Source organism: Lepisma saccharinum, chromosome 4 (genome assembly GCF_977018435.1).
Source record: "Lepisma saccharinum chromosome 4, izLepSacc3.1, whole genome shotgun sequence".
Classification (NCBI taxonomy): domain Eukaryota; kingdom Metazoa; phylum Arthropoda; class Insecta; order Zygentoma; family Lepismatidae; genus Lepisma; species Lepisma saccharinum.
In genome coordinates, this window is record NC_139232.1 from 19,658,233 (window position 1) to 19,675,491 (window position 17,259).

Sequence of the window (17,259 nt, forward strand, 5' to 3'; positions counted from 1 at the left end):
AGACTCAGTATTTGGTAAAACATATTTTCTTTTACGAGATTTCCTACCTTTATTTTCTACAACTGTAGGATTTTCTTCTGTTGTTGAGTCTGCCAATAATTCAGCACTGTTTCTTCGAGATGGTCCTGGTTGGTTTGTGCTCCATGATGATCTTGACTGGTCAGTCCTCCACGATAATCCTGGTTGATCCGTCCTCCACGATGGTCCTGGGTCCTCAGTCCCCCATGGCGATCCTGCCTGATCTATCCTCCATGATGGTCCGGGTGAATCAGATCTCCAAGACGGTCCTGAACGAGACTCCGTATCTGGTCTGGATAAAACATTTCCCGAAGTTTGTGGTGATAAAACTAGATTCGATGTTACAGGATTCGATGTCGATGCTGGTACAGTCTGTTCCAAGGATGTCCGTCCTCGTCCGGAAAGTTCTGGTACGGACGTTGTCACTGATTGTAGTAATCGGTCATACTCGCCAATTAACGAGACACTTTCCCCTAAAATGATTTTTTGGGCGACGTATGCTAACACTTCACGTAACTGTTCGGGTGTTTTGAAATACCCATCCCTATATAACGCCAGTAATTCGTCAGCGGATAACTGTACGTCCATGATCGTACAATGATTATTTCACGAAGACTGTCTTGTGGAGAGAACGCCGTTCTTTATATATGCAAGCATGACGCAACAGTTATCTCTGATCCTAACGGTTCTACTGACCCTATGTAATTATCCCGGAAATGGTTAACAGGCTTCACCACATGTTTTCCTCTTTGATATCACTATGTAACGGTTTTTATGTTTATCTGAAAACGCGGGATACACGATGTAGATAAATGCTTAACGAAGGAACGTCTGAAATGTTTATCTATCGACAAAGGAAGAAGGACGTAGATAAGGAAATAGCTCGGCTCCTAATTGAACTAGACCGGAAGTGATGACATATTCTCTTCACCACATGTTTTCCTCGTAGATATCGCTATGTAACGGTTTTCGTGTTTATCTGTAAACACAGGACACAGGATGTAGATAAATTCTTAACGAAGGAACGTCTGAAATGTTTATCTATCGGCAAAGGAAGAAGGACGTAGATAAGAAAATAGCACGGCTCCTAATTGAGCTAGACCGGAAGTGATGACAAATTCGTAATCTGCACGTCGAGACCTTTCAGTAGAGTGGTCGGAAGGGGGTCTACGATTGAAAATAAAGAAAGTAGGAAACGGCCGGTCATAGAACAATGAAACCTGGTTCACCGGAAAGAGGACTTCACTCCGAGTCCAACAAGCTATCAATCATCCTCCTAGGTCAATTAGGAGTCGAGATATAGCGATTTTAAGTTTGAAGGTCATTTCAAGGTCAAGTTGTCCAATCGATAGATCTCGAGGCGTAGAATCCGAATATGGTGTCATTTCCGGTCTAGCACTTCCGGTTACCGAGATATCCGGGTTTGAAGTTTCAAGGTCATTTCAACGTCAACGTCAAGGTCAAGGTCAAGGTCACGGTCAAGGTCAAGGTCACGGCCAAGGTCAAGGTCATCTCAAGGTCAAGGTCAAGGTCATCTCAAGGTCAAGGTCAAGGTCAAGGTCAAGGTCACGGCCAAGGTCAAGGTCATCTCAAGGTCAAGGTCAAGGTCATCTCAAGGTCAAGGTCAAGGTCAAGGTCATCTCAAGGTCAAGGTCAAGGTCAAGTTCAAGGTCATCTCAAGGTCAAGGTCAAGGTCAAGATGTATATGCATATGTAATATATATATATATACTCTGACATATGTGTGTGTGATATATATATATATATATATATATATATATATATACTGTTATTAGCGGTCCTTAACTTACGGTTACAAAGGTATACGGTTTTACACTTTAACCATGTGTGTTAGCGGGCTCTGTGACATACTGCGAATGGTTTGTCATTCTCGTTAGCAGAATATGATACCGCTATCCACCCACTTCCGTACAGAGATATCAACATCCACCCATTTCCTTACAGAGATATCAACATCCACCCATTTCCTTTTGATATTGCGAATGGAAAATGAAACTTGTCGAATACACTGACAGTGTTTGTTCTGACATCTTATAGAAGCCATCAAGAATATGGAGAGAGAGAACTTTGTAAGTATTCCAAGTAAATAATTAACATAATCATTTTTATATATATTCAATATATGTTTATTATACACATTACATATATAGAAATAACAAAAATTGAATAAGATGATTAGTGTGTTAGCATTGTTAGTTTTTAGTTATCCAATTTTCGTTTTTTCAAAATCTCTAGCATCCTCTTCTCCATTTCACCTTCTGTACCCCCCATTTTATCTATACCACTCTGCTTCCGCACACCTTTGAAAACTTCCATCAGTTCAAAACACACTTTCATGCTGAAGTGGGATGGTACATAGGTAGCTTTTCTTATATTTTCAATAAATCCCTCGAACACCGGACTTGTTTGTTTCTTGTCGAATATGTACGTGAACAGCTTGACGAGGTTGTCGAGCCTAACCTCCATATCCTTGCACACCTCTTCCAGATTTTCCAACAACTCTCCAGCTAAACCATTCTCCTCGCAAAAATCTACAAAGCACGCAATCTGCTTCTCAGCCTGCTTCGCATGGGTCTTGCTCCATAGATTCCTTCTCTCACCTCCACGTTCAGCTTCATTTTTCACATTCACGTGTAGGAGGTCAAATTCGAACGGTAGGGATGCCATCTGGAAATAAGAAACAAAAAGTAAGACATATGTTTTTGTTTTCAGGAAAAGTTTTTCACCATGGGCAACATGATGAAAACACAGTTCATATTAATGCAGATATTTGGTGTGATGACGGGTACGGAAGAGACGTTTCTCAGAAAGATAAGGAATATATCGGCGAAATATGACAGGATAAATCAGCAAAACAGAAATTTCTTCAAGCAAAAAATAGACGCCATGAGGGGACAGTTGGACCAGATGGAAGAGGAGCTGGACCGGAGATTCGGTACTCATGATATGCAGAACGAGATTCTGGACGAGTGCCGTACCCACCAAACAGGGTAAATACCATATTTTATAATACAATATTTTTGACACGTCTATTATATCGGAATACATTTTTTCTGGAATTCTCAAATTATAATTTCTTATACACCCATATTTACAATTTTTCGATTAAAGTATTTGATAATTCCCGATTCACACATAGAAACATACTTTCCTATACTTACAAACGTTCTTCCAAATTTAAACATTTTAATCATTACTACTTCGTTCTATATATTTATATGCATTTTCTCACAAAATATTTCTATCTATTTACAGGTTCGATACTCTCCGAAAAAGACATGTAAGACGTTACCAGCATCTAGCATCAGGGAAAAGTTTAAGACGAAAACAAACTTCTTCATCTTCCACAACAGTAAACCCCCCACCCCCTCTGTCCCGAATACCTACGTCTCCGTCACCTTTCGACCGTTCCAAACCTTCTACCTCTACTACTCACACTGTTGCTACAGAACCCATGCCTCTCGAACCTGCAGCTCTTCCACAAATTCCCCCTCCGAGTTCTGCTCTATTTTTCGCACGCCTGTCCTCCCCCCTGATACCGAATGCTGGTAAGTCTACTACTTCACTATCTTCGGGTGGAAATAACCCACAACCGGAGATAGTGGAGATACTTTCCGGAGAAGAAGAAGAAGAAGCTCAACAGGTATAAGTACCGAATCTCCGGTGAGTTTTCTGTTTTTTATATTCTATCGCTTCTAACTTTGTATTCATAGCTCATTTTAAATATATATGTACACGTTTATTACTATTTTTAAATATCGATCTTTTTTTATTTTACCCTCAGTTTCGGAAATTATACCCTACTCCGGAATACAGAAAAAAAACAATATGCTTTCTCACCTTTCACTCTTCGTCAATTTCTGAGGTGTCCGTCTCTTCTATGATATCTGGGTACCGCCGTGTCGGTGGGGTTCAACTTCCGGAAAACTGTTCCTCCACTTTGTATATGCTGGAAAGAAGTCCAGGAACAAGTGTCAGCAAGGTCGCAGATAGCTTACAGTCTGCCGAACTGTGTAAGTGAAACACGGTAAAACTTCTTATATACCTACCTACCCCTCCTCTGTAACAATTCCCTGATATTCTCTGCGCATCCTCTCGCGCAAGGCATCCAGCGCCCACGTGCCTCGTCGGTCCTCCTCTTTTCCCGGTATACTATGAAACTCCACCTCCTCCGAGAACACAACTTTCTTTATTCTATTCCCATCCTGCCTCTCGGAAACTTCCTTTCCCTTTTGCCCGCTCTCCATTCCGCCGCCTACTAACGTATCCTGCACACAGTCATACCTTATCAACGTTCCCACAAAGTTCTACACGCCCATTCCAAGAAACATCCGACATGTCCCAACACGTGTTCCACAATCTCTCCATATCGCTTCAACATCCCAACACATTTCCTTTCCAACTCCTTTATCTTCTCAACCGTCGACGCTTATCAACTTCAACAGTCATTTACGCCCCCCCCCAACGGAAACCCATATCACCATTCCCAGAAATCCAACCGTAATCACCTCCTCAACAGGAAACCCCAACCCATATCAACATTCCCAGAAAACAGTCACCTCATCATTAACAACAGGAAACCATCTTATCAATTCCCCCACCGGCTTTTCCTCCTTTATCTTATCATTTCCGCTCTTATCTTATCTCATTTCCGGTTTAGGTGGAATGGACGGGGGGGTCTTACTACTCTCATTGTCGCTATTAGTAAAAAATGTCAGAAAAGCAACGCTAAATACTCGTAGACCGTTTAATTATGGAATGAAGTAAAAATACTATTTTATGTGAAAATGTAAATTCACTACAACGTCAGTATTAAGTGAAAAATGGTCTTCAATTATGATTAAAAATTGCCACTTTGATAGGCAAAATAGATTTATATTAAACACCCTCAGTTTTGTAATTATATGTAATGAACGTCTCACCAATGGCGTAATGGGAATGAAAATGAAGTTTCATTAGCCTGCCATAAATGATTATTGAATTGATTTGTTATTTTAAATCTACTTTATGAACAGTAAGGCTAATCGAAACTGGGCCTACAGTTTAAAGTTGGATCCTAACCACTATGTGCCTCTACCTGCCTGTCATAATTTGAGCATGTAATTTCAGTCTGTTTAGGAATTTTCCCTTCGTTCCTCACGTCGTGAAAAAAATACTACTTGTGGTAAACAGAACATCCTGTTTTGACTTAATAAAAATGTTTTCCTTCTTGTTGAATGCACTTAACAGCCATTTCGAAACCTAAATACATATAACGCTATTCTTCTAGATATTTCGACATTACAATTATTTCGTTGCTATATTCTCTATTGCTTGTTAATAAATATTTCTGATGCCAGATTGGCATATTTAGGTTAATCTATTTGTCCATATAATACTAAAGGTCTTCTTTACTGTTACGGCGGGCGATCCTAATGCTGGCAAGGGAAGTGGGGAGCAGGGAAGGGACCAATCCAGCACGATAAGAAAGGCAGCAGCCAGTAAAACGAGGTTCACGTAGTACTATTTCCCGCCGCGTCGTGTTTCTCAGCGCCACTACTGTTGTCTGGTTGGTCTGCGGCGTTATACCCGCTCCCCACTTCCCTTTCCAGAACTAGGACCGGCAGCCGTAAGAGTGTAAAATACCTATAGTTAACTGTGACCTGTACCGGATATATAAACCACAAAACCCCGCAGTGCGGGGTGTGGGCGAAGATGAACAAGCCTATAGGAGGCCCTTGCATGCCCTTTAAATACTGAAATATGTGTATGTAAAACAATAAACGCAGTAATTTGTCCAGCACCGCAGAGCAGAGAAGAAGAAGAGCACCTTAACCCTCGGAACACCAAAGGAGTACATTTTGTGCCCCACGCATGTATTTGTAGCTGTGTTTTATCTGGTTTTTAGTTCCAAAACTGGGATTTTTTTTGTAGCTGAATTTTTTGGTTTAATGAAAATGACAAATAGTAAAAGATGACCTTTCTCGAAAAATTTGCTATGAAAAGAAAATGTTTTTTGTGTCTGGGGTCCGAAAGGTGCCCCATTGGGATTCCAATAATGAAAGTAAATGTAGTGTGTTGGGCATTAGAAAAATTGTTTGTCAACTACATTTTCATTTATTCTTTGTGTTGTATACTCTCTGTTTGTTTCTATTGTATCATTCAAAATCATGAAAGCTACGTATATAACATGAATATAAATGACTGTGTTTATTACATATTACATATAACATAATACATACGCGTATCATTACATATTATTATACTTGTTAGTTGGGAAATACATTATAAAAATACTCTCTGTATGTTATTTGAAAAACCATAATTTTTAAACGCGAAACAAAGAAAGAAATCATTGGGGTTCAAAATGTGCCCCATTGGTATTGCGTAGGTGTTGTTTTGCTTGGTATTTCGAGGGTTAATATTGTGAAAGGATGTGTTGTTGTTTAAGTTGGCTTACATGGAGTAGTTTACGGTTAATACCTTCTGTTTGATGCTCCATACCACAAACAAAACATTACTTTCTTTCTAACAGCACGTTTTTCTTCCTTAGCTCTGTATTGTACTGTACGCGAGTTCAGAAGTGATACGGGTATAGTAGAAGTTCAACACGGTGGCGAAAGATACGAAAAACCCGTGGATAGAACGAAATTACTATTTACTGTACTTTGGTCCATCATCATGCCGACTTTTATGCAATCGTTGCACTCGTCTTGATCCGATTTGGAAACTTCTTGATTCATTTTTCAGTAAAAAGCTACGAACTGCTTCAATGCTTTTTATTTAATTTTATCACATTTTGTGTTTCTATGCTTCACTTTTCAGCAACAAACCTGATTTGCTTACCTAGCTAACACACATCATCACGAACTGATAGCATGTTCGGAGCAATTACGGAAATATTACGAAATAACCATCAAACCCATCTGAATTTTGGTATCTTAAAAATGCTCTCAATAGAAACTTATCAAAATTCTCATCTGTACATGATTCTGCAAAATTTCTATATGAGAAGTGTAATTCTACGTAGCTCTCCAGAGGTATGCCGAGCTCCGTGGCGAAGTGGTTAGCACTGCGTGCTACTACGCCAGAGTGCCGGGTTCCAAACCGGACTTGGGAATAGGTGGTGAATTTCATACTATCACTCTATTGATCATAATCATTTAATCATTCTCATCGTAGCGATTATGAGAAACTGGGTGGAAAGCGACGCTAAATAACAAAAAAACATATCAAATCTTTCCAGAGGTACACACACACAAAATCACACAAATACACACATGTACTAAATAAACTTAATAACAGCAAAAGTTTTCCCTTCATAAGTACATGCATTTTACATGGAGGGAGTATAATTAAAATTAGTAATATTTTGGGAGAGGGCCCAAAATTTGTAGATCCGGCACTGCCTGTGATGTCTTATTATTTTTCTAAATTATAAAATAGAGCAAACATAATATTTTAACTAAATAACAAACAACTAAAATGTAATATCCAGGGCATTACACATCAACACGTTCTACTCATTACTGTTAATGATAATACAAAATGTACAAATTACCGTCAACTAACTAACTAACTCTCTAGCATTCTTAAACCCGAAGGTTCATTGCTGCAGCAACACAGGCCTTCCATCTGTCCCTATCTTGTCCAAGATACCGTCAATTGTATATTATTTATAACTGTTTGTATTGTGACTGTATTGGACACTTTGTACTTCAGACTGAGCCAGAGGTTCCCAAACTTTTTCGTTTCACTGCGCCTTTGATGTTTCAAGATATTTCCGCGGCACACAAGTCAGAATGCAGGCCTATCTAACACTGGCAACGCTCAGTTAGTGTGGTTAACTTTCTTGCCTCAGTTAAAAATATACACATTTCCAATTCAGAAACAATTTACATGTAAAAAGTACTAAATAAGCAAATATTCGGAACAATATAATCATTTCCTTTGAAATAATAGAACATTTCGCGGCGCACACTTTGGGAACCACTGCACTAAGCGAAGACCTCTGAAAATTTTGGTTATAGGCCCTCCGTATATTGTTTACCCTAGTACCTATCTTAGTACCACAAATCTCGAAAATAATTTTCTCCATTTTTAAATGTGCCGAGTTCAGCCAATAAAAAAAGGGTGTGAAGGAGAGAACTTCATAATTTACTTGCAACGGTAACTTAACAAAAAAGCACTCCGTAATACAAAACAACTAGCAAGCAGAAGAAATCGCTGCAAAGTACGATATAAATTACCTCCGTCATTTGCATATAAATCCGGCTTTTGTGAATTCCAGTTGTGCTTTCCCGCAATTAGCAATTCCATACCCCCCCCCCCCACCACCCGGACTTTGCAGAAAATTAATCACAAATAGAAATGCGGGGCTCTTTGTGAACAGATGATTATCGGCACATATTAACGACGCTGTTGGTCATAAATGCTGTAATCACATTCACTCGCTCATGCAAACGACAGTGTTTCATCCCGGCCTTAGGCCCGTAGAGCACAAACAAAATGAAGGCTGCGTGCGCTCGTGGTTAAAAATTTATACCACGAGCGCACAAAATCCATGGCGATGTTGCCACGTTGTGTCAACTGCTTTTGCCTTTCATAATAATAATAATCTTATTTCTATATGCTAACCTAACCTAATATGAAATTTTGTTATAATAAACATGTGTAATACTTCTTTATATTTGAATTTTTATGCAATTAAATGATCTTCTACACAGGCCAGCCATTACACAATCATAAATGTTGTGCGCTCATGGCACCTTTCATATACCAGGAGCGCACACTTTCACATTTTTGTGCGCTAGTGGACTGTACCCTTCATTCCCTCCCCAAAAGTTGAAAATTGTGTTTTTAAATAAATTGGCATCTTTTCGCTTCCAGAATGGAGTTTTCACGCATCACAAGGAAGTTATACCCTGTCCCAAATTCCTCTGGAGCAAGCGAACGAAAACATGTCTCTGCGCAAGTAGTGACGCGAGACAGCTCCACCAATGAACACGATAGAGAGAACAGGTTTGCGTGGAGGTAGAAAGAGACTGCAGTTACCAGCCTTCGAGCAGCGTGTACTGCTTTGCTCTGCCCACTCGATTTCTCCACTTCTCTGCCGCTTTGCGCGGCCTTGCTCCAGAGGTACCCGGTACAAAGTGTAGTTTTTGTTTTATATATATATATATATATATACGGTTGCTTCTCACACGAACAAAATTCATGGTTCAGTTTAGTCTATGTCACTTTGGACTATCTGATTTGGATTAAGCATGAAAGGAATTTTAATCTAATTTCGACCGTTCTTGGTTCTTAGTACCCAATAAAAGAAATTAAAAATTGATTCCATCAAACCCTGGGTTTGAAGCTGGGACCTCTGGCTTTGTAGCGGCTTGAGTTTACAATGCTTGCTATGATTGTTTGATTTGGTTTCTTACTTCTTTTCCCTGCCACTTTTAGCTAATTACGATGATGAGAATGAATGATGATATGATGAAATTGATGAAGGAACACTGACAAAGAACACCAATGTCCAGGCTGTGACTCGCACTCGGACACCTGGTGTTGTAGCACGATGTGCTAACCACTTCGTCACGTCGGCAAATGCTTGCTAGTAAAGAGCCACAAAGTGTTGGATACGTAAGAAGTTGTTGACTTCTCACAATTAATACTCAACTCCAGTTGCAAAAATGTAAGTATGAACGAATGAAGGAACTCATAAATCCTGTTGTCAGTTTGGGAAAGTTCTACTCTGGATCTCGAGTCTGAAGCCTATGGGTTAGAATACAGCCTAGAGTATCCTTTGAGTTTTTTCTCTCTCTCATCTGGGAAGACTTTCTTTTGGAAGATTCTCAAGTGTCAGCCTCTTATTTCAACTATACTGATCACGGGTCCAACTGGCGGCTGACCTACATAGCTCCATCTGTCCACCAATCGTCTTCAGGCGTGTGTGTCTCGATGAGTGTCAACAACCTCAGTTGCGAAGTAAAAGCTGTAGGGGTAAAATCTCGCTCTCCCGTTACAACGTTCCAAGCGCACGTCTGTTTTTCTTAGTTGTTTTTATTAGCTTTCTTGTACAGTGTTTGGGTGTCTTGTGCACTAAGTTTCCGTGCTTTGTGTATTATTGTACAACTTTTATCCAGCGCTGAGGACTCTCCGATGGCGTAGTGGGAAAACAGATACGGGTATGTTTACGTAAACCTTACTAACTCGCGCACACCAAAAATATATTTAGATGTCAGTTAATGTTAATATATTACACTTGGACTAGCAATTAAACTCCTAATTACAAACAAAATTGTAATAAGATCATAATAGTTCTTTACTACACAAATTATTCATTCATTCATTCATTCCTTTATTTGGAACCTAACAGCTTTTATGCCGTTTTTTGTCCATAACAATACACACACAATTGTTTTACAATAAAATTATCAGTCCATCCCCCCTATTTTACAGATATTAGATTTTTTTTTTAAGAACATTTTGCCTTTTACAATTGTATGTTACACTTCCTTAAAAATGATAACAAACTATAACCAATTCTCACATCTGGATTAACAACTAAACTTAACAAATTTGTTGGAAACTGAACCTTTAGATTATTTAAAGTTTTATACAAGATATTTCTCTCTCTATTATATTTTGAGCATTCCAGTATTATATGTTGCGCATCTGCACTTTCCCAGCCACATTCACATTTCTTATTGTTCGTTATTCCAATTTTGGATAAATGTTGCCTAGTACACAAATGGCCCGTTCTCAGTCTATTAATTAATACAATTACATTTCTTGTAGCACTTACATGATGAAACCATGGTTTTTGTGTTTTGAATTCAGCAAATGGTCTGTATGATTCTCCAACTGTTGTAAGTTCATTTCGACACCAATGAAACCATTCATTCAGAATTTGCTTCTTTACTCTAGGGAGAAGATCCGTATAGTATAATGATAAGTTCGTAATATTTGGAAGGCGCACTGCTTTCTTTGCACATTCATCTACATGAGAATTACCTGTAATATTGTTATGAGCTTTAACCCAAGAAAACTCAATGGTTTTTCCAGATTTTTGTATTGTTTGAACTAATTGTATGCAATTTATAATATAAGGGGATAATTTGTAAAGACTCTTGTAAGAAGATTTAAGAGCCTGTAATAGACTTTGCGAGTCAGTAAGTATTAAGAACTTTCGTAAATTTGATTTTTGGACATATATTAAAGCTTGGTAAATTGCGTAAGATTCTGCTGTAAATATTGAACAGTCTTGTGGAAGCCGAAATAATAGGTCTGTTTTATGTTGTGGATCGTACACTGCACATCCAACTCCTGACTCACTTTTAGATCCATCTGTGTATATGAAATAAAAACTTGGCCATTGAGTAAAATATTCCGATATGTGCGAATAACGAGGGAAATTAATATTATCCAGAGACTGTTGAGGATAATCTAATGAAAAAACAGGCCTTGAACGCATCTGTAGAACATCCTGATATTCTTGACAAAACGAATTATACAATTCTATCCACATAGCAGATTTTCTGTTTGTTATTTTTCCTGTTTCATGGAAGTGTATCATATTTGTTAGCACATTGTTGAAAGGATGCTCACGATATGATTTCACTTTGAAGAGCATATTTGCTGCTAACATCTTCTGTCTACATGAAATGGAACATTCACCCGCTTCCATGTATACTACTACGTTTGGAGTGCTGTTCATAACGCCTAAACATCTTCTCAAGAATTTCCTCTGTATGACATCAATGGAATTCAATTTTCCTTCTGTCAAGTTACACATTGCCAATAGAGAATAATCTATCATAGGCCGAAAATAATTCTTGTAAAATAAAAGCATAACTCGAGGATGACATCCCCACTGAGTATTTGCTATTGCTTTGAACAAATTAAACACTTTTTCTGATTTGACTTGTATTGCTTTAATTTGGTCCTTCCAAGTTAGTTTTTCATCCAAGATGACACCTAAATATTTTACTCTGGATGTAATGGGAATTCTTGTTTTTCGGGACATTGAGTGAACTATTGGAGGTGTTCCCTTTTTACTAAAAATTGAAATATTAGATTTTTCCATTGAAATGGAGAGTTTTTTACTTTCAAGCCACTTTTGCACTTCCAATATTTGTTCCTCTAAAACAGGAAAATCAGTATGAATTTGTGTCGTGGACATATAGATACAGATATCATCTGCATATTGAAGATAATTGACTGTTGGAATTAATTTCCTTTTCATCCCGATCATATATATGTTGAATAACAAAGGACTTAAAGGACTTCCTTGAGGTAACCCTTTGCAGGCTGAATACGGTCCTCTACTTTCACTGAAAAAGTGGAAATATACAGATCTTTTACTGAGTAACTTCCATAATATCAAAACATAGTTGTGAGGTATTTTTAGCTGTTGTATTGTTTGGATTAGGATATTAATATCTACATTATCATAAGCTGCGCTTACATCTAAGAATGCAGCTAATACAATTCTGTTTCTTTTCAGTGAGTCGAAAATATACGAGGAAAGAGTGATTAATCCGTCTTGGCATCCTAATCCCTTTCGAAATCCTATTTGTTCGAACTGAAATATATTTTGGCTTTCTAAAAACCATTCTATTCTTTTTTGTATCAATTTCTCAAATATCTTTCCTATAACTGACGTCAAAGCTATAGGTCTATATGATTTACCTACTTGAGGGTCCTTGCCTGTTTTTAAAATTGGAATAATCAACTGTTTGGACCAATCTTCTGGTACTTTTCCATTATTTAAGAATTTATTAAAAATTGTGCACATCGCCGTTAACGCTACATCTGGAAGGTGATTAATCATAGAATAAGTAATTCCATCCATCCCTGGAGCAGATTCTTTACTGTTGCCGATGATTTCATAGATTTCCTCTTTTGAAATTGGAGTTGCAAAACCTTTCGCCGAACGTAGTTTTGATGTGTAACTACATAACTACACAAATTAACACATTCATATTTCCAAAATCACTTCCATTATCCAGCAACATTCATATTATCTCTCACCTCACAACCCCACAATCAAAAGTTTTAAGGTTAGTCCATAACCATAACAAACTACCCAATTGAACTAAACAAATTACGTCATCATAGACAATTAACATATTAAACACTTAAAATGATACAATAAGTGAGTGCGTATCAAGCCTATCTGTTCCTAAACTTGACTTAAAACCCCATCTCAATCAACAAATCAAGTAACAACGCTGAAGTACTCTCCCCCCCAGTTTTACAGTATGTTTGGCAACATGTGGTGTATCCGACGCTCATTTCTTTCGTCCTTCCAGCAACATTCGGTGCCTTGTGACACGAAAACGCCCGATGTCAGTCGAAGAGAATTTAAGTGATCGCCGATTCGTTGTTTCCCAGTCGCCAGCTGGAAATGTGAGCAGTATAGTTACACCCTGGAAACTGTACTGCTGAAAGCAAGCGAGGCTTTGGCGTCTGGAATCATTTATGGAGTTTCCCTCTGCTTTGTTCGTATGTGTGCTGAGACCAACAGTTTTAGCTTCTGTCATAACTATAGTGAATTTTATATAATAATTGGGTTCTAATTAATAATTAATTACTTAACATGCAGTTCTCTTTAAAAATGAATATTCTTTTAATTGTGTAGTGTACCGATCATAACTTTTAACCATCTCATGAATAATAATCGTCATCGTCGCGATTAGCTTAAAGAATTAGAAATAGACAAAAAGGAATGAAATACAATACAAGAGGCTTGGACGATGCCTCTGATACTGTGAGAAACAGTCGACTGTGTAGTGGCTAACGCTATCACTTTGTAACTAAGAAGTCTTGGGTTCGATTCTCAGTAGAGGTACAGTACGTTACACGCTAGTTCGGATCCCACTCTAAACTGCAGATATAGTCACGATTAACCTATCTGATAATAAACTGGACCCTACTTTTTCCCTCTGCTTCTACTGAAAATATAATTTGGTATAATATTTTGAAGTGACTACATTCTTCAGTGGCTGCCAATACGGATAAAATTTCAAATTTGCAATTCCTTTACTTCATTGTTGTTCTCTCAATGTCATTTTTGGGCATTAACCAGCGAAAGCTGAAGAAAGTAGTAAATTATTATGCGACAGTCATGGCCACTAGCCAAATTGCCAAGAGATTGATTGCCCAGAGGCTATTATAGACACAAAGATAAAATTTCGTGAACCGAAAAGAATATCAGCTGCTGGTATATTGGGGCATTAATTTCCTCAATCGATCTTCCCATCAGCCTGTGAATAGGAATAAAATATTTACAACAATGAGCACTGTATCGATCTATGTGTTACAAATAAAGGTAGAAACACGTTTTGTGGGTAAAATGATGATAACATTTTCTATAATTATTTCTGATTCAATTGTTAATTAATTACGACATCAGTTATCCTAATTAGTATTTCGTTAAAAATCTGCAACAGTTAAACCAGGAAATGCCTGTACTCTGATTGGAACTTGTAGAGCTCCAATGTGTTGTTTTAGAGTATATGGTTACAATGTAATATTGTTACCTTTAGATATCAAGAAGATAACGATACCCTTTGGAAATAGGCATGGGTCTGTGATCAGAATTATATATGTTGATATGCATGATTGATTGATTGATTGTGATGATTGTAACATACACAATTGTAAAAAGAAGATTATAACCATTTTAGATAAGCATTATACATATCCTTTATAACTGTCTCTGTCATGCGAATACGTTGTATCTAACAAAATCCACATACTACTGAAACAGCAAAACAATTGGCCATGCTGCTTTCTGTTATACGTACGTTTATTCTCAAAGAGGAAGCTCCACGGTGCAGAACATTCTTCCATCTGTTCACAAAACGTGTCGGCACTATATTCTGGAAGCCAAAAAAATCACCAATTTAATGTTTCTGTTTGCAAAACCGTTGGTCATAACCACATATAAATATATTATAGGCAGACGTGGAACTCAGGGAGGACAACCTCGGCGTTGACCTGGGAATTGCTCTCCTGAAGAAGTTCAAAATAATCCGCTGAGAGGTGCCTCACGCACTCTTGCTTCCACTTCTTACACTGAAGAGGAAGAGATGGCACTGCTAAATTTCAACTCTGTCAAGGGCTAAGTCTGACGTCACCGGAGCCATTGCCCCGGAGAGATGGATGTATCTGAGAGAACTTTCACCTAGTAAGCCTCAGTGCTTCGGCATTGAAATATGGCCGTGAAGACGTCACTTTTACTATTGGTTAGGAAACAATAGACTGATGTAAAGACTAGATTATGAAGAATATTAGAATCATTCCTCACAGGTAAGAGGTTATTGAAGAAACAACGTTATAAAATCGGGCACATTTTCAAGGAACACTTAAGCGATTTACCACAGATAAATAGATTATTTGTGGTTTTATTTATCTTGTACGTCGTTCATCTTCGACAAAAATACCACCTCAATAGACATAATAGACGTTACTGAGTTAATTCAATAATCGTAGCAGCTATCTCTGGAAGGCAGTCTTTATACCCTTATCGGAAAACTGCATGGTGACGAACTGAAATTTATAATAAATTTATCTGTGGTGAGACTGATTTAACTTTCGATGAAATGTGTAAAAATGTACTACAACTCTTTATGAATTCGTTAACATTAAGCACATTCTTCACTTTCTACTTTCAGATAGAAGTCGATGGGTTAACCATCCAGTGAAGTGCGCAGATTAAGTTCATCGCCCAGTTGAGCGATGATGTGCTGAATGGTAAGTTGAAATGCACAGTTCTACATTATGATGTCCAATATACATTCTTCACTTTCAGATGGAAGTGCATGTATTTAGTTTCGTATACTGCCGAGAACACCTATTCAGCATCTCTGGCGACACTCTCTTGTCTAATATCGAAACCCTTTTTTTGCTATAAAAATTTCCTTAACCTTACGAATCTGGCCAGGGAAAGCGAAGACCCTCTCACTCACCTTATATTCAAAGTGATGCTCCTCCTAATACCACTAAGGGAGCTTTCAGGCCGAAGCGACGTTTGTCACGTGGCAACGAACCTTCAGAAATAAACGTACCTAAGTAACACGACAAGCTGCATTGCTTTCGTGTCATTCGAACTGGGCCGTTTCCTCAGTATCGTACATCGTGTCGCCTCGGTCTATTAGTCGTGCATGCGCAGTTAATTCTCTTTTACGGACTGAAGCGTCCCGTTTCGTTTGTAAGCTCTTTTACTTGTTGTTTGTCATTTTGGTCTGCAAGCTCTCTATAAGGTCACTCTATACACTCTCTACTAAAGCTCTTTTCAGTTCTTACTGCGGGCGCTCTAGAAGCTGACAGGGAAAGTGGGGAGCGGAGATTACGCCGCAGAACAACCAGACAACAGTGGCGCCGAGAGACACGACGCGGCAGAAAAAAGTACTACTTGAACCTCGTTCTACTGGCTGTGCGTTTCTTATAGCGCTGGATTGGTTGCTTTCCCGCTCCCCACTTCCCCTGCCAGCTACTAGAGCGCCCGCCGTAAGAACTGAAAGGAGCTATGCCAAAAGGCAAGTTCCTGCTCAAACAAGACTTCTTCGTAGCCAATGCTTCCAAATTTCCTGGCGAAGAGCATACCGAAAAACACACAAGTCTATGAGAGACATCTACTCGATATATTTTTAAATTTTCATGTCAGACTTCCTGGATAACTTTCAATTTACATAACCTTTGAATCAAAACAATTAAGACCTAATATATGTAGCTGAATTACTATGTTTTAACTAAATAGATCGAAATTGGATTGATTTTAAGATTGAGTTACAAAGGAAGTACACGTTTATAATAGTCTAAAATGTATATTTAGAATGTTGATAAGCTACTAATTTGAACGGTAGTTACTTAAATTTTTATTTATTTTTATTTATTGAGATAATTCCAGATACAGCACAAATAGTCATTTTACGTTGAAATTGTCAACAATGAGAAAAATTACAAAAATATTAACAAAAGTAAGTCAAGATGGCACTATTATACATTATATTATTTACATACATTTTTCCCTGATGAAAGACCGAAAAGGGTACTCAGTATTGAATATGCCAACACTTGATGTTAGGTCATTATATTGCGTAGGAAGTATGTAGAAGATAAATCTTTCTTTAAATTTAAATTGTAGGTTTTTCTGTGTAAAATAACTTTGTGTTACGTGTTGTGCGCATATGCACTCAAAACTGGAATTCCTGAAGGAGTGTGTTGCAGCGAATTTTGCCA

The 17,259-nt window shown here is 38.1% G+C and overlaps 1 protein-coding gene across 3 annotated transcripts in view; it reads left to right on the forward strand.

Annotated features, from left to right (window-relative positions):
* The window catches only part of LOC145986395 (diuretic hormone receptor-like), a 942,340-nt gene that overhangs the window by 268,957 nt on the left and 656,124 nt on the right, over nucleotides 1–17,259 (forward strand). For all 3 annotated transcript variants that reach the window (XM_083120362.1, XM_083120363.1, XM_083120364.1), the window contains exon 2: nucleotides 15,693–15,771. The gene's annotated coding sequence lies outside the window, so the exon portion shown is untranslated. The remainder of the gene's footprint in view (nucleotides 1–15,692; nucleotides 15,772–17,259) is intronic.